The 15,047-nt window shown below is 40.6% G+C and overlaps 1 protein-coding gene across 2 annotated transcripts in view; it reads right to left on the bottom strand.

The window, feature by feature from the left end:
- The window catches only part of ICAM5 (intercellular adhesion molecule 5), a 73,956-nt gene extending 61,938 nt beyond the window's left edge, over nt 1-12,018 (bottom strand). The window contains exon 1 of one of the 2 annotated variants that reach the window (XM_040414926.1): nt 11,735-12,018. The gene's annotated coding sequence lies outside the window, so the exon portion shown is untranslated. The remainder of the gene's footprint in view (nt 1-11,734) is intronic. The other variant, XM_040414927.1, reaches the window with a different exon arrangement.
- Between the last annotated feature and the right edge of the window lie 3,029 nt (nt 12,019-15,047).

Raw genomic sequence — 15,047 nt, 5'->3', positions numbered from 1 at the left:
AGACCTCATTTGGAGTATTGTGCGCAGTACTGGAGTGGAAACCATAACTCAAGAAGGATATTGATACTTTGGAGAGAGAACAGAGAAGAGCTACTAAACTAGTACATGGATTGCAGGATAAAACTTACCAGGAAAGATTAAAGGACCTTAACACGTATAGCTTGGAAGAAAGACGAGACAGAGGGGATATGATAGAAACTTTTAAATACATAAAGGGAATCAACAAGGTAAAAGAGGAGAGAATATTTAAAAGAAAAAAAACTGCTACAAGAGGACATAGTTTTAAATTAGAGGGGCAAAGGTTTAAAAGTAATATCAGGAAGTATTACTTTACTGAGAGAGTAGTGGAGGCATGGAATAGCCTTCCTGCAGAAGTGGTAGCTGCAAATACAGTGAAGGAGTTTAAGCATGCATGGGCTAGGCATAAGGCCATCCTTTATATAAGATAGGGCCAGGGGCTTTCCCCTATCGTCCTCCGGCAGCACAGCATGGGTTAATAGTGTGACATCTTCTTTCTAGGACCGCCCACCTAGTAAAACAAGTAATCAATTAATTAAATTAATAGCCTCCCCTATAAGGGTCACCTCCCAGAATGCCTCGGCGTGTTTTTTATTTGTCCTCTTCTACATAGGATGTAGCCCACCTATAGGAAGAATTCTGTGGCCGCAATACCTTGACACGGTTATGGCCGTGGCAGTGGGAATAGCCATGGTGTCCCCTGGCTCCACTCCCGACCGCTCTGGCGCCATCCCCGAAGCCCCTGGTTCTTCGGCAGCAGGTCCCGGTTCTCCGGTTTGCAGCGCGACCGGAAGTCAAGAGCCGAACTTCCGGTTTTTGCGGTGGAACGCATCGTGACACGCAGGCGCTTCCGGATGACATCACTGGCGCACCCGGCCCTGTTTGAGCGCCAAATTCAAATCTTGTAAGGTATTTAAAGCGGTTTTTAGCTGGAGCTCGGTGCCCTTGTACCAGGCAGCAGAGCTCCAGCATTTCAGAGATGTCCACCTCATCAAGCAGGGGGGAAAAGAGAGCCAGAAAGAGCAGACACAGGATGTGTCAGGCCTGTGAACAGCCGCTCCCTGATGATTTCCCGCAGGATCTATGTGTCAGGTGTCACCGCGATACGCAGGATTCCTCGCCATCCAAAAAGAAACAGAAGTCGCAGTCGTCTCTCTGTATCTCGTGTCTTCACCAGTTACCCGCGGATCATTCCTCCAATATTTGTAAGGATTGTACTCAGCCAGATAATCCGTCTGATGCCGAAACAGAAAAGATTATGTCTCTGTTCAAAGAGTTCCTTAAACAATCTAAAAAGAAGAGATCAAAGAAGCCATGTTTATCCCCATCATCTTCTGAGGAGTCTCTTCGTTCGGAAGGCGAGATTTCTACCGATTCAGATTCGCACTTCATTGAAGATAATTTTCTGTTTAATAAAAAGGATGCGAACCGTTTAATAAAAGAAGTTAAAAATATCATGGAAGCCAGTAAGGAGAAATTCGGTACTCGTGAGGAGGATGATCCCTTCTATTTCCCTAAGAAGAAGGCTCCCGTGTTTCCCAGCCATCCGGTCCTAGATGCAATAATGCATAAAGAATGGGAGCAACCGGTAGGCAGAATTAATCTAGGATCTAGATTCAAGAATATCTATAAGACTGATCCTGCGGAATCCACAAGCTGGGAGTCTCCTGCCAGAGTAGATTCAGCAGTAACCAGATTAACAAGAAAATCTTTCTTCCCTTCAGATGATTCAGCATTGTTAAAAGACCCTATGGAGAAAAAGGCGGATGCTCTGCTTAAGAGATTACATACGTATCTCGCTTCTATGAATAAAGCAGCTATGGCCACGGTACCTGTAGCCCGTGCTCTGAGGGTTTGGCTCAGCCAATTAGGCAGAGACATTGAAGATGGCGTCTCCAGGGAAGATCTACTTCGGCAACTTCCGTCTCTGAAACTGGCGGCAGAATTTCTTTGCGACTTTCCAGTTGACTCCTTAAGGCTTATTGCTAAGAACATGGCACTCGCTAATTCTGTTAGAAGAGCCATATGGCTAAAACTCTGGTCTGGAGACCCCTCTTCAAAGAGTAACCTGTGTTCCCTTCCCTTCGAACCTGGCAAATTATTCGGCTCTCATCTTGATAAACTTCTTGAGGCCAATATGGAAGATAAAGCATTAAGTTTTCCACAGCCTAAACGCAGAGACAAAAGATTTTTTCGTCCCTACAGGGGTCAAGATTCCAGAAGATCTACCTTTAGAGGCCGGTCCAGTCATGGAAGATCTGACCGTAGAACCTGGGTTCCTACGGAGAAGTCTAGAAAGAAGACCGACGATAACAGATCTACCAGATCTGCCTGGCATTCTTCTACTCCAAATGGCAGCAGATTACCTCAGATTGTTGGGCGCTGAATGTGGTTCACAATGGCTATGCCCTAGAGTTCAACCATCTACTAAGAGACAGGTTTCTTCTCAACGATGGAAGAGATCTAAAGATCATCCAGCTTTTAAAAGAATTCCTGGAAAAAGGAGCCTTAGAACCAGTTCCAGTTCATCAAGAATATACAGGCGTCTACTCCAGAGTCTTTCGCGTTCCCAAACCCGACGGAAAAAGCCGCTTAATTATAGATCTCCGCTATGTGAACCGTTGCATGAAAAAAATCAATTTCAAAATGGAAACAATAAGGTCCATTACTGCGGTCCTCAGGAAGAATCAGTTTATGTCCTCTCTGGACTTAAAGGACGCATACCTCCACATTCCGATCCAGTTGCAGTCAAGAAAATACTTGAGAGTCGCCATCAGGATGGGGAAGAGAACGCTGCATTTCCAATTCAAGGCCCTCCCGTTCGGCTTGTGTTCTGCCCCAAGGATCTTCACAAAGATTGCTGTCATTGTTGTTGTGGAGCTTCGTCTTCAGGGGATTCAGATCTTCCCTTATTTGGACGACTGGCTTGTCGTTGCAGAGTCAGAGAGTCGTCTGCAGCATCATCTAGAAGAGACCATAAAACTTCTCCAGTCTGTAGGTTTCCTGTTAAACTGGGGAAAATCCGATCTGATTCCTTCCACTTCCAAGATTTTTCTCGGCTTCCTGATAGACACAGTCTCCATGAAGTTATACCTTCCTCTACCAAAGATGGAATTATTAAAAAAGGAAGTGAAGACACTAATATCTCTGCCCTCACCGTCCGTCCACAGAGTTATGAAAACACTGGGACATCTGACAGCTGTTGCGGATGCAGTGCCTTGGGCGAATATCCACACCCGAGATCTTCAGCAGAATTTACTCCAGGCTTGGCGGCGCAGTCGTTACCAGTTGGGGGCAAAGGTGAAGTTATCTTCCTCCACAGTGCAGAGCCTCAAATGGTGGCTTCACTCAAGCAATCTGATCAAAGGGAAGAAATTCCAGTTTCAGTCTTCAGTAATCATCACGACGGATGCATCTGGCCAGGGCTGGGGAGCGCACCTCCAGAACAAATGGGTGCAAGGCCGCTGGTCCTCCAGAGAAATGAGACAGTCTTCAAATTACAAAGAATTGAAAGCTGTAATATTAGCACTGTACAAGTTCAAGACCGAGGTGTCAGGGAAGTCAGTGCTGATCCGTTCAGACAATCTTGTCACGGTATTCTATTTGAACAAGCAAGGGGGCACGAGAAGCAGGCCCCTGCTGCAGTTATGCAAGAAGATTTTCAGATGGGCAGAATCACATCTTGCGGAGTTGAAAGCTCTGCATATCAGGGGCTCCTCGAATACTCAAGCGGATCTTCTGAGCAGGAAAATAGCCAACCAAGCAGATTGGGAACTAAATCCTATTGTCTTCCAAAGCATTGTAGCCAAGTGGGGTTGTCCGTCTTGGGATCTGATGGCATCTGCAACGAACAAGAAGTTAAGCAGGTTCTGTTCTCTGAAGATCTCCGACAATCCTGCAGTGGTAGATGCTTTCTCAATGAGTTGGAAGAACCTTTCCGCCTACGTTTTTCCCCCACTTCCTCTCATTCCGAAGACATTATGGAAAATAGTAGAAGAGAAGCCTCTATTTGTAATAATGATAACCCCCTTCTGGCCAAGGAGGTCATGGTTCCCGCTCCTCCTTCATCTGTCCAGGGGAGAATTCTGGAAGCTCCCTCCACGTCCGGATCTACTTCTCCAGAACGGCCTATATCATCAGAGTCTAGACCGTCTACATCTTACCGCCTGGAAGTTGAAAGATCTAAATTAGAAGCAAAAGGTCTCTCACAGTCCGTCATTAATACTCTTCTTGCCTCTCGCAAAGACTCGACTAACAGGAAATATTCTAAAATATGGAGGAAATTTGTATCCTGGAGTTCTGATTCTGGCCACAATGACCTTGACGTCTCTTCAGTGCTGCAATTTCTACAAGATGGGCTTCAGAAAGGTCTCAAACCAAATACTTTGAGAGCCCATATGACTGCCATTAACTCTATGACAGAAAAACGATTCCTTCATCACCCTCTAATCCTCAGGTTCTTCAAGGCAATTAGAAGACTGCAACCGGTACATAGGGACCCTACACCTATCTGGGACCTTTCCTTAGTCCTAAAGAGACTTACCTCAGCACCTTTTGAGCCTTTACAAGATGTAGATCTCAAATGGCTTTCTTATAAGGCTTTATTTCTGACGGCCGTCACTTCCGCTAAGAGGCTCGGAGAACTACAAGCCTTGTCGTCCAGATCTTCCTATGTACGCTTTTTACCAGATGGAGTCCTACTGCGTACAATTCCGACTTTCTTGCCGAAAGTACCTTCTTCAGCTAACAAGAATAGGGAATCATTTCTCCCGGTATTCTTTCCTGATCCGATTAACGAACAACAGATACTTCTGAATACTCTAGATGTTAAGAGAACTTTACAGATCTACCTCCAGAGAACTAAAGACTTCAGGAAAACCGAAAATCTTTTTGTTCTCTTCGCTGGTCCAAGAAAGGGACAACTGCCTTCTAAGGACTCTCTTGCGAGGTGGATAAAATCAACAATTATGGAAGCCTATTCTCTTGAAGCCCTTCCTCCACCCTTTCCAATCAGGGCCCATTCCACCAGAGCTGCAGCAACCTCCTGGGCAGAAATGGCGCAAGTTCCCATTGAAGATATTTGCAATGCCGCATCATGGTCCTCGTCTCTGACGTTTGCTAAGCACTATCGTCTGGACATCAATGCTAGGAGCTCAGCCTTTGGTACTGGGGTTTTGTCAGCAGCCGTGGATGAAAGTCCCTCCCTATGAGATCTATAAAAATCCCATGCTGTGCTGCCGGAGGACGATAGGGGAAAGGAAAAATTCGTACCTGGGATTTTACTTTCCTTGAGTCCGGAGGCAGCACAAGTATACCCTCCCTAATAAATTGTTTTTGTGCATATGTTTGTCTGAGTCTATTTCTTTAACACGCCGAGGCATTCTGGGAGGTGACCCTTATAGGGGAGGCTATTAATTTAATTAATTGATTACTTGTTTTACTAGGTGGGCGGTCCTAGAAAGAAGATGTCACACTATTAACCCATGCTGTGCTGCCTCCGGACTCAAGGAAAGTAAAATCCCAGGTACGAATTTTTCCTATTCATAGTATTCAGTATATTGGGCAGACTAGATGGGCCAAATGGTTCATATCTGCCGACACATTCTATGTTTCTATGTAATAGAGTAATAGGAGGAGATATAGGAGAAGTTATATGGAGTAATAGAAAGAGATATAGGAAAGTTTATTTGGAGTAATAGGAGGAGATATAGGAGAGGTTATATGGAGATATAGGAGATGATATATGGAGTAATAGGAGAAGATACAGGAGAGGATATATGGAGTAATAGGAAAAGATATAGGAGAGGTTATATAGAGTAATAGGAGAAGATGTAGGTCAGGATATATAGAGTAATATATGGAGATATAGGAGAGGATATTCGGAGTAATAGAGTAATAGGAGGAGATATAGGAGGGGTTATATGGAGTAATATAAGGAGCTATAGGAGAGGTTATATGGAGTAATAGGAGGAGATATAGGAGAGGTTATATGGAGAAATAGGAGGAGATATAGGAGAGGATATATGGAGTAATAGGAGGAGATATAGGAGAGGTTATATGGAGAAATAGGAGGAGATATAAGGGATGTCATATGGAGTAATAGGAGGAGATATAGGAGAGGGTATATGGAGTAACAGGAAGAGATATATAGAGAGTATATGGAGAAATAAGAGGAGATATAGGAGAGGTTATATAGAGTAATAGGAGGAGATAAAAGAGAGAATATACGAAGTAATAGGAGGATATAAAGGAGAGGATATATGAAGTAATAATAGGAGATACGGGAGTTGTTATATGCAGTTATAGGAAAATATATAAATTAGGTTATGTGGATTAATAGAAGGAGATATAGGAGAGGTTATATGGAGTTATAGGAGGAGATATTGGAGAGGTTATATGGATTAATAGGAGGAGATATAAAAGATGACATATGGCGTAATAGGAGAAGATATAGGCGAGGATATATGGAGTAATAAGAGGAGATACAGGAGAGGTTATATGGAGCTATAGGAGGGGATATAGGATAGGTTATGTGGATTAATAGGAGATATAGGAGAGGTTATATGGAGTTATAGGAGGAGATATAGGATAGGTTATGGGGAGTAATAGGAGGAGAAATAAGAGAGTTTATATGGAGTAATAGGAGGAGATGTAGGAGAGGATATATGGAGTAATAGGAGGAGATATAGGAGAGGCTATATGAAGGAATAGAAGGAGATATGGGAGAGGTTATATGGAGTAATAGGAGAAGATATAGGAGAAGATATAGGAGAGGATATATGGAGTAATAGGAGGAGATATAGGAGAGGTTATATGGAGTAATAGGATGAGATATAGGAGAGGTTATATAGAGTAATAGATAGAGATGTAGGTGAGGATATTCAGAGTAATAAAGTAAAATAAGGAGATATAGGAGAGGTTATATGGAGTAATAGGAGGAGATATAGGAGTGGTTATATGGAGTAATATGAGGAGATATCGGAGTTGTTATATGGAGCTATAGGAGGGGATATAGGATAGGTTATGTGGATTAATAGAAGGAGATATAGGAGAGGTTATATGGAGTTATAGGAGGAGATATAGGATAGGTTATGTGGAGTAATAGGAGGAGAAATAAGAGAGTTTATATGGAGTAATAGGAGGAGATGTAGGAGAGGATATATGGAGTAATAGGAGGATATATAGCAGAGGTTATATGAAGGAATAGAAGGAGATATGGGAGAGGTTATATGCAGTAATAGGAGAAGTTATAGGAGAGGATATATGGAGTAATAGGAGGAGATATAGGAGAGGTTATATGGAGTAATAGGAGGAGATATAGGAGAGGTTATATAGAGTAATAGGAGGAGATGTAGGTAAGGATATTCATAGTAATAGAGTAATATAAGGAGAGATAGGAGAGATTATATGGAGTAATAGGAGGAGATATAGGAGTGGTTATATGGAGTAATATCAGGAGATATAGGAGAGGTTATATGGAGTAGTAAGAGGAGATATAGGAGAGGTTATATGAAATAAGAGGAGGAGATATAGTAGAGGATATATGGAGTAATAGGAGGAGATATAGAAGATGTTATATGGAGTAATTGGAGAAGATATAGGAGAGGTTATATGGAGTAATAGGAGGAGATATAGGCGAGATTATATGGAGTAATAGGAAGAGATATAGGAGAGGTTATATAGAGTAATAGGAGGAGATATAGGAGAGGATATTCGAAGTAATAGAGTAATAGGAGGAGATATAGGAGATGTTATATTGAGTAATAGGAGGAGATATAGGCAAGGTTATATGGAGTAATAGGAAGAGAAATAGGAGGGGTTATATAGAGTAATAGGAGGAGATTTAGGTGAGGTTATATAGAGTAATAGGAGAAGATATAAGAGAGGTTATATGCACTAATAGGAGGAGATATAGGAGTTGTTATATGGAGTAATAGGAAGAGCTATAGGAGAGGTTATATGAAATAATAGGAGAAGATATAGGAGAGATTATATGGAGTAATAGAAGGAGATATAGTAGAGGTTAAATGGAGTAATAGGAGTAGATATAGGCAATGTTATATGGAGTAATAGGAGGAGATATACGAGAGGATATACAGAGTAATAGGAGGAATTATAGGAGAGGTTATAGGAGGAGATATAGGATAGGTTATATGGATTAATAGGAGGAGATATACGAGAGGTTATACGGAATTATAAGAGGAGATATAGGATAGATTATGTGGAGTAAAATGAAGAGATATAGGAAAGGTTATATGGAGTAATAGAAGGGGATATATGAAGTAAAAGGAGGAGATATAGGAGAGGATATTAGGAGTAATAGGAGGAGATATAGGGTAGGTTATATGGAGTAATAGGAGGAGATATAGGAGAGGGTATATTGAGTAACAGGAGGAGATATAGAGAGATTATATGGAGAAATAAGAGTAGATATAGGACAGGTTATATGGAGTAATAGGAGGAAATATAGGAGAGGTTATATGGAGTTATAGGAGAAGATATAGGAGAGGTTACATGGAGTACTAGGAGGAGACATATGGAGTAATAGGAGATTTGGGGAGAAGTTATTAGGAGTAATAGGAAGAGATATAGGAGAGGTTATATGGAGTAATAGGAGCAGATATAGGGAGAGGTTATATGGAGTAATAGGAGGAGATATAGGGAGAGGTTATATGGAGTAATAGGATGACATATAGGAGAGGTTATATGGAGTAATAAGAGGAGATATAGGAGAGGTTATATGGAGTAATAGGAAGAGATATATGAGATGTTATATGGCTTAATAGGATGAGATATAGGAGAGGTGATATGATGTTGTAGGAGGAGATATAGGAGAGATTATATAGAGTAATAGGAGGAGATATAGAGAGAGTATATGGAGAAATAAGAGGAGATATAGGAGAGTTTATATGAAGTAATAGGAGGATATATAGGAGAGGTTATATGGAGTAATAGGAGGAGATAAAGGAGGTTATATGGAGTAATAGGAGAAGATATAGGAGAGGATATATGGAGTAATGGGAGGAGTAATATATGGAGCAATGCGGGGGAATATAGGAGAGGATATATGGAGTAAAGCGGGGGATACAGCAGAGGATATTCGGAGTAATAGGAGGAGATATAGGAGAGGTTTTATGGAGTAATAGGAGGAGATATAGGAGAAAATATATGGAGTAATAGGAGGAAATATAAGAGAGGATATATGGATTTAAATGGGGAGATTCAGGAAATGATATACGGAGTAATAGGAGGAGATATAAGAGAGGTTATATGGAGTAATAGGGGGAGATATAGGGAGTTTATATGGAGTAATAGGAGGAGATATAGGAGAGGTTATATGGAGTAAAAGGAGGAGATATAGGAGAGGTTATATGGAGTAATAGGAGGAGATATAGGAGAGGATATATGGAGTAATAGGAGGAGATATAGGAGAGGTTATATGGAGTAATAGGAGAAGATATAGGAGAGGATATATGGAGTAATAGGAGGAGATATAGGAGAGGTTATGTGGAGTAATAGGAGGAGAAATAAGAGAGTTTATATGGAGTAATAGGAGGAGATGTAGGAGAGGATATATGGAGTAATAGGAGGATATATAGCAGAGGTTATATGAAGGAATAGAAGGAGATATGGGAGAGGTTATATGCAGTAATAGGAGAAGTTATAGGAGAGGATATATGGAGTAATAGGAGGAGATATAGGAGAGGTTATATGGAGTAATAGGAGGAGATATAGGAGAGGTTATACGGAGTAATAGGAGGAGATATAGGCGAGATTATATGGAGTAATAGGAAGAGATATAGGAGAGGTTATATAGAGTAATAGGAGGAGATATAGGAGAGGATATTCGAAGTAATAGAGTAATAGGAGGAGATATAGGAGATGTTATATTGAGTAATAGGAGGAGATATAGGCAAGGTTATATGGAGTAATAGGAAGAGAAATAGGAGGGGTTATATAGAGTAATAGGAGGAGATATAGGTGAGGTTATATAGAGTAATAGGAGAAGATATAAGAGAGGTTATATGCACTAATAGGAGGAGATATAGGAGTTGTTATATGGAGTAATAGGAAGAGCTATAGGAGAGGTTATATGAAATAATAGGAGAAGATATAGGAGAGATTATATGGAGTAATAGAAGGAGATATAGTAGAGGTTAAATGGAGTAATAGGAGTAGATATAGGCAATGTTATATGGAGTAATAGGAAGTAATAGGAGGAGATATACGAGAGGATATACAGAGTAATAGGAGGAATTATAGGAGAGGTTGTAGGAGGAGATATAGGATAGGTTATATGGATTAATAGGAGGAGATATACGAGAGGTTATACGGAATTATAAGAGGAGATATAGGATAGATTATGTGGAGTAAAATGAAGAGATATAGGAAAGGTTATATGGAGTAATAGAAGGGGATATATGAAGTAAAAGGGGGAGATATAGGAGAGGATATTAGGAGTAATAGGAGGAGATATAGGGTAGGTTATATGGAGTAATAGGAGGAGATATAGGAGAGGGTATATTGAGTAACAGGAGGAGATATAGAGAGATTATATGGAGAAATAAGAGTAGATATAGGACAGGTTATATGGAGTAATAGGAGAAAATATAGGAGAGGTTATATGGAGTTATAGGAGAAGATATAGGAGAGGTTACATGGAGTACTAGGAGGAGACATATGGAGTAATAGGAGATTTGGGGAGAAGTTATTAGGAGTAATAGGAAGAGATATAGGAGAGGTTATATGGAGTAATAGGAGCAGATATAGGGAGAGGTTATATGGAGTAATAAGAGGAGATATAGGAGAGGTTATATGGAGTAATAGGAAGAGATATATGAGATGTTATATGGCTTAATAGGATGAGATATAGGAGAGGTGATATGATGTTGTAGGAGGAGATATAGGAGAGATTATATGGAGTAATAGGAGGAGATATAGAGAGAGTATATGGAGAAATAAGAGGAGATATAGGAGAGTTTATATGAAGTAATAGGAGGATATATAGGAGAGGTTATATGGAGTAATAGGAGGAGATAAAGGAGGTTATATGGAGTAATAGCAGAAGATATAGGAGAGGATATATGGAGTAATGGGAGGAGTAATATATGGAGCAATGCGGGGGAATATAGGAGAGGATATATGGAGTAAAGCGGGGGATACAGCAGAGGTTATTCGGAGTAATAGGAGGAGATATAGGAGAGGTTTTATGGAGTAATAGGAGGAGATATAGGAGAAAATATATAGAGTAATAGGAGGAAATATAAGAGAGGATATATGGATTTAAATGGGGAGATTCAGGAAATGATATACGGAGTAATAGGAGGAGAGATAGCAGAGGTTATATGGAGTAATAAGAGGAGATATAAGAGAGGTTATATGGAGTAATAGGGGGAGATATAGGGAGTTTATATGGAGTAATAGGAGGAGATATAGGAGAGGTTATATGGAGTAAAAGGAGGAGATATAGGAGAGGTTATATGGAATAATAAGAGGAGAGGGTATATGGAGTAATATACATTTATGTGGAGTAGTATCAACAGTTTTATAAGAAAATAGAACACATTTTGTAATGTATGAGGCAAAGAAATGTGAAGGAGTTATAGAGGGATATGCAGATAGATAGTTGAGGACGTAACGCATGGAGTACTGTAGAGTATATAGACGATGATAGTGGAAAGCTCAGGCTTATAGTTATAAGATATGCGTTATCTACCTTGTTCCCGGAATCTATTATACATGCCGTAGTTTCCTCGTCTTGGAGTCTTATGAAATCCCAAGCAGCGCAGGCAAGGAACACTTGGCAGATGTTTATAATTTTCCCAGCGTCCTAGGTTCCCAGCAGAGATAATTTCTGCATCCCCCACATGAACCTCATCTTATTTACAGTGGCATCCTTCTCTGCAGTCCTCTATGCAGAGGAGGCTCCGGACCGAGACTTCTTACCTCTTATCGGCTGCTTCTAAGCCTCTACTGTAAAATGCTTATTAGCAGAAAATATAAAAACAGGAAGCCATGTATATTACTGCATTGCTTCCTTTCTGAATAGTGTGCTTTTTTATGATGTAATTATGTAATAGGCCATAATACTGCTGACTGAATCCAGCTGTGTGTACAAGTGCAAAAGATCATGCAGAACTCATGGAGTCCCTCTCTTTTTCCCTTTTCCAGCTTATGTTGCGTTCCATGTTGGCATGATGTTGGTGTGTGATTGGGCATCTTCTATTTATGGTGTACTATATGGTGCCAATTAAAACTATCACAATTCTTAATTTTTGTTTTTATTATACAGTTGGATTTCTGCATTGATTACAAAGAAAATTTGATTGGATTGTTATCTAAGTCACATTTATAGAAAAATACAATCTAGCTATTCGTTTAGCTAGATTAGGGAAATCTACAATTCCCACCATTCCCTGCTATAGGCTGATAGCTGTAAGCTGTCCAGGCATTCTGGAAGTTGTAGTTTTGCAACAGCACTAGGGCCGCAGGTTGGGCATCCCTAATCTAGCTAAACAATAGCATACAGTTGTACCGTTCATGTCTTTTTATTGAGCACATAGGTCCTGATTTACCATGCCTTCACTCCAGAATTTTAGCTTCAAAAAGTCGCAAAATTTGGCTTTTGCAACTTTTTCCACTCACTTGTGCAAAAATGTTGCTACTTTTACACCATTTGCTTGAGTTTTGTAATGTGAGTGGATAAGTGGACATGAAGAGCTATTTTAATGAGCTTCACTCCAGATTTAACATTGACACTTTATAAAAAAAAAGTCTCAATCTCACTCCAGGAGGGGGGTGGAGTAGGAAAACTGGAGTAGTTTTTCTAGACAAAACTGTTAGGTTTAAGAATAAGACAAATTCTTAAGGTACTCCAACACAGACTGAAGCAAAACTGACCAGATATTTCCCCCATGGTAAATTCCCCCGATAGAGTTAATATCCACAGTGCAGGGCGGTAACGTAAATGAAGTGAACCCTTAAATGTAATAACTTTTAGATCCCCCTTCAGCAGCAATCCGTCTACTGAACAATTCCTGTAGCTGCAAATAAGATTTAAACAATGTTGAGGAGGAATTATGGACCATTCCTCCCTGTAAATGTGTTTTAATTTATCAATTTTTTGGGGGGATTTCTTGTGTGCACAGCCCCCATAAAGTCATTCCACAGCATATCAAATATGGGTAAGGTCAGGACTTTGACTCCACTTTAAAACACAAATACTCTGTGTTGTTTTTAACTGGACGGAGGGCACGCTCTGCAAGCAGCCAGCACTACTGGCATTACTCCCCAATTAAGACCTCTGCGTGTTTTGACTTTTACCATTTTGCCTAACGATTTGGATCTCACAAGATTTTCTGGTCTGACCTTCTGGCTTTGTACGTTTCTGATTTCTGTTTTCTAGATTTGACTCTTGATATTGATCTTGTTTTGTACTGCTCTGTGTAATCTTTGTTTTGGTTCACTTCTGTTCATCCGACCCATATGGTCTGTATCTGTTTAGTGTATCTATCCCTAAGTTTATTATTTTTTCCACGCAATTCTTTATAAAGGCCCCTCCACCTTGTTAGGAAGGGACTGCCGTCCAGTTGTGGGCTGTCATTTAGGGCGGATCCTGCAATCAGGTAAGGACAGTAGTGCGGGTTAAGTTCAGGGTCTCACTGTTTTCTCAATGTCCCAAGCTAAGGCCAACAATTAACCCAAAACCATGATGCCCCTTATCGTGTTTTACTATTGGGGTTTGAATTTAGTGTTGGTACGCACTGTTTCTTTTCACTCCATAGTGTTGTACATTTCTGCTAAAAAGCACCACTTTTGTCTCATGTATCTGTAGAACATCGTGGAACATCCAGGTGGACTTGAGCAAGCTTGAGATGGTCCACAATGTTTTTTTTGGACAGCAGCGTCTTTCCTCTTGTTGTCCTTCCATTAACACCATTCTTGTTCAGTGTTTTTATAATGGCACATGGCCAGAGGTTTTTACAGTTTGTAAAGTCTTCTGCAGGTGTTTTGGTGTCCTTGGTAATTCAAAAGGGTTCACTTATTTGTTCTTGCAACTGGGCATCAGAATTAGGGAATCCTGGACAAATGCCAGGGCCTATTGGGCTTACAGGGCCCATACAAATCAGGTAAACCTTTCTTTAAGCTTGTCAAGCCAGGGGGGATGTAGATAGGAAATCCACTGTTACTCTATTGCTGGATGGATGCTATATTATATTTTATTTTATATTATATTATATACATTCAGCACTACAAAATATAAAGGAATATACAGCACTAAATACATAATATAACTATTGATGTTCCTAATGTAGATGTTCTCTTTCTTCATCTTCTCCATTGGGAGCAGACCACCATGATTACGTCTTTCATTCTTGTCTCTGCAGCGTTGGTCACATATGATAATGCCATAACATAGTTGGTATGTAAAGGATCCACTACACATTGTACTGACATCATCTATATTAAAACTGCATTGAGCAGGACACTGGGTTAGTTGGGGCTGCTATGCAGTGGGTCAGATTTAGTTGTGTATAAATTTGTGATGCCAGTTGCAGCTTGCGAAGGTACTATAGAAGGGCCCTTTAAGATGATATGAGCACACGTACTAGGTTAGGAATGCCAGAGGGGGATATTGTCTCTGTATTGTGTCACCGGTGTCTCCTACCTGTAGTAAGGATGGACTCCTGTATCCTGGCTCACATGCAACAAATTGAGTGCTGTAAATAGGAGTAATCAGTGGCGTACCTACCATATAGGCAGACCACGCAGCTGCTATGGGGCCCGTGAGGAAGAGGGGCCCGCAGTGGAGGAGAGGCCCCGCCCCCTAATTGCTACGGTCTATCTTTCTAAAGCTAAAGGACCTTTGATGATGTCATCACAGGTCCTGTAAGGGAACTGCACAGTGTGAAGTGTAGTTCCCAGGTTAGAACAGTACATCTGCCAGGACCACTGATGACATCATCTTCAGCATCACAGGTCCTGCAGGATCTAGCAAAGGAACTGCACCAAAAATGGTGTAGTTCCTA

This window comes from Bufo bufo, chromosome 1 (genome assembly GCF_905171765.1).
Source record: "Bufo bufo chromosome 1, aBufBuf1.1, whole genome shotgun sequence".
Classification (NCBI taxonomy): domain Eukaryota; kingdom Metazoa; phylum Chordata; class Amphibia; order Anura; family Bufonidae; genus Bufo; species Bufo bufo.
Note: the sequence above shows the minus strand (reverse complement) of the source record. Positions and strands in the feature narration are given on the sequence as shown.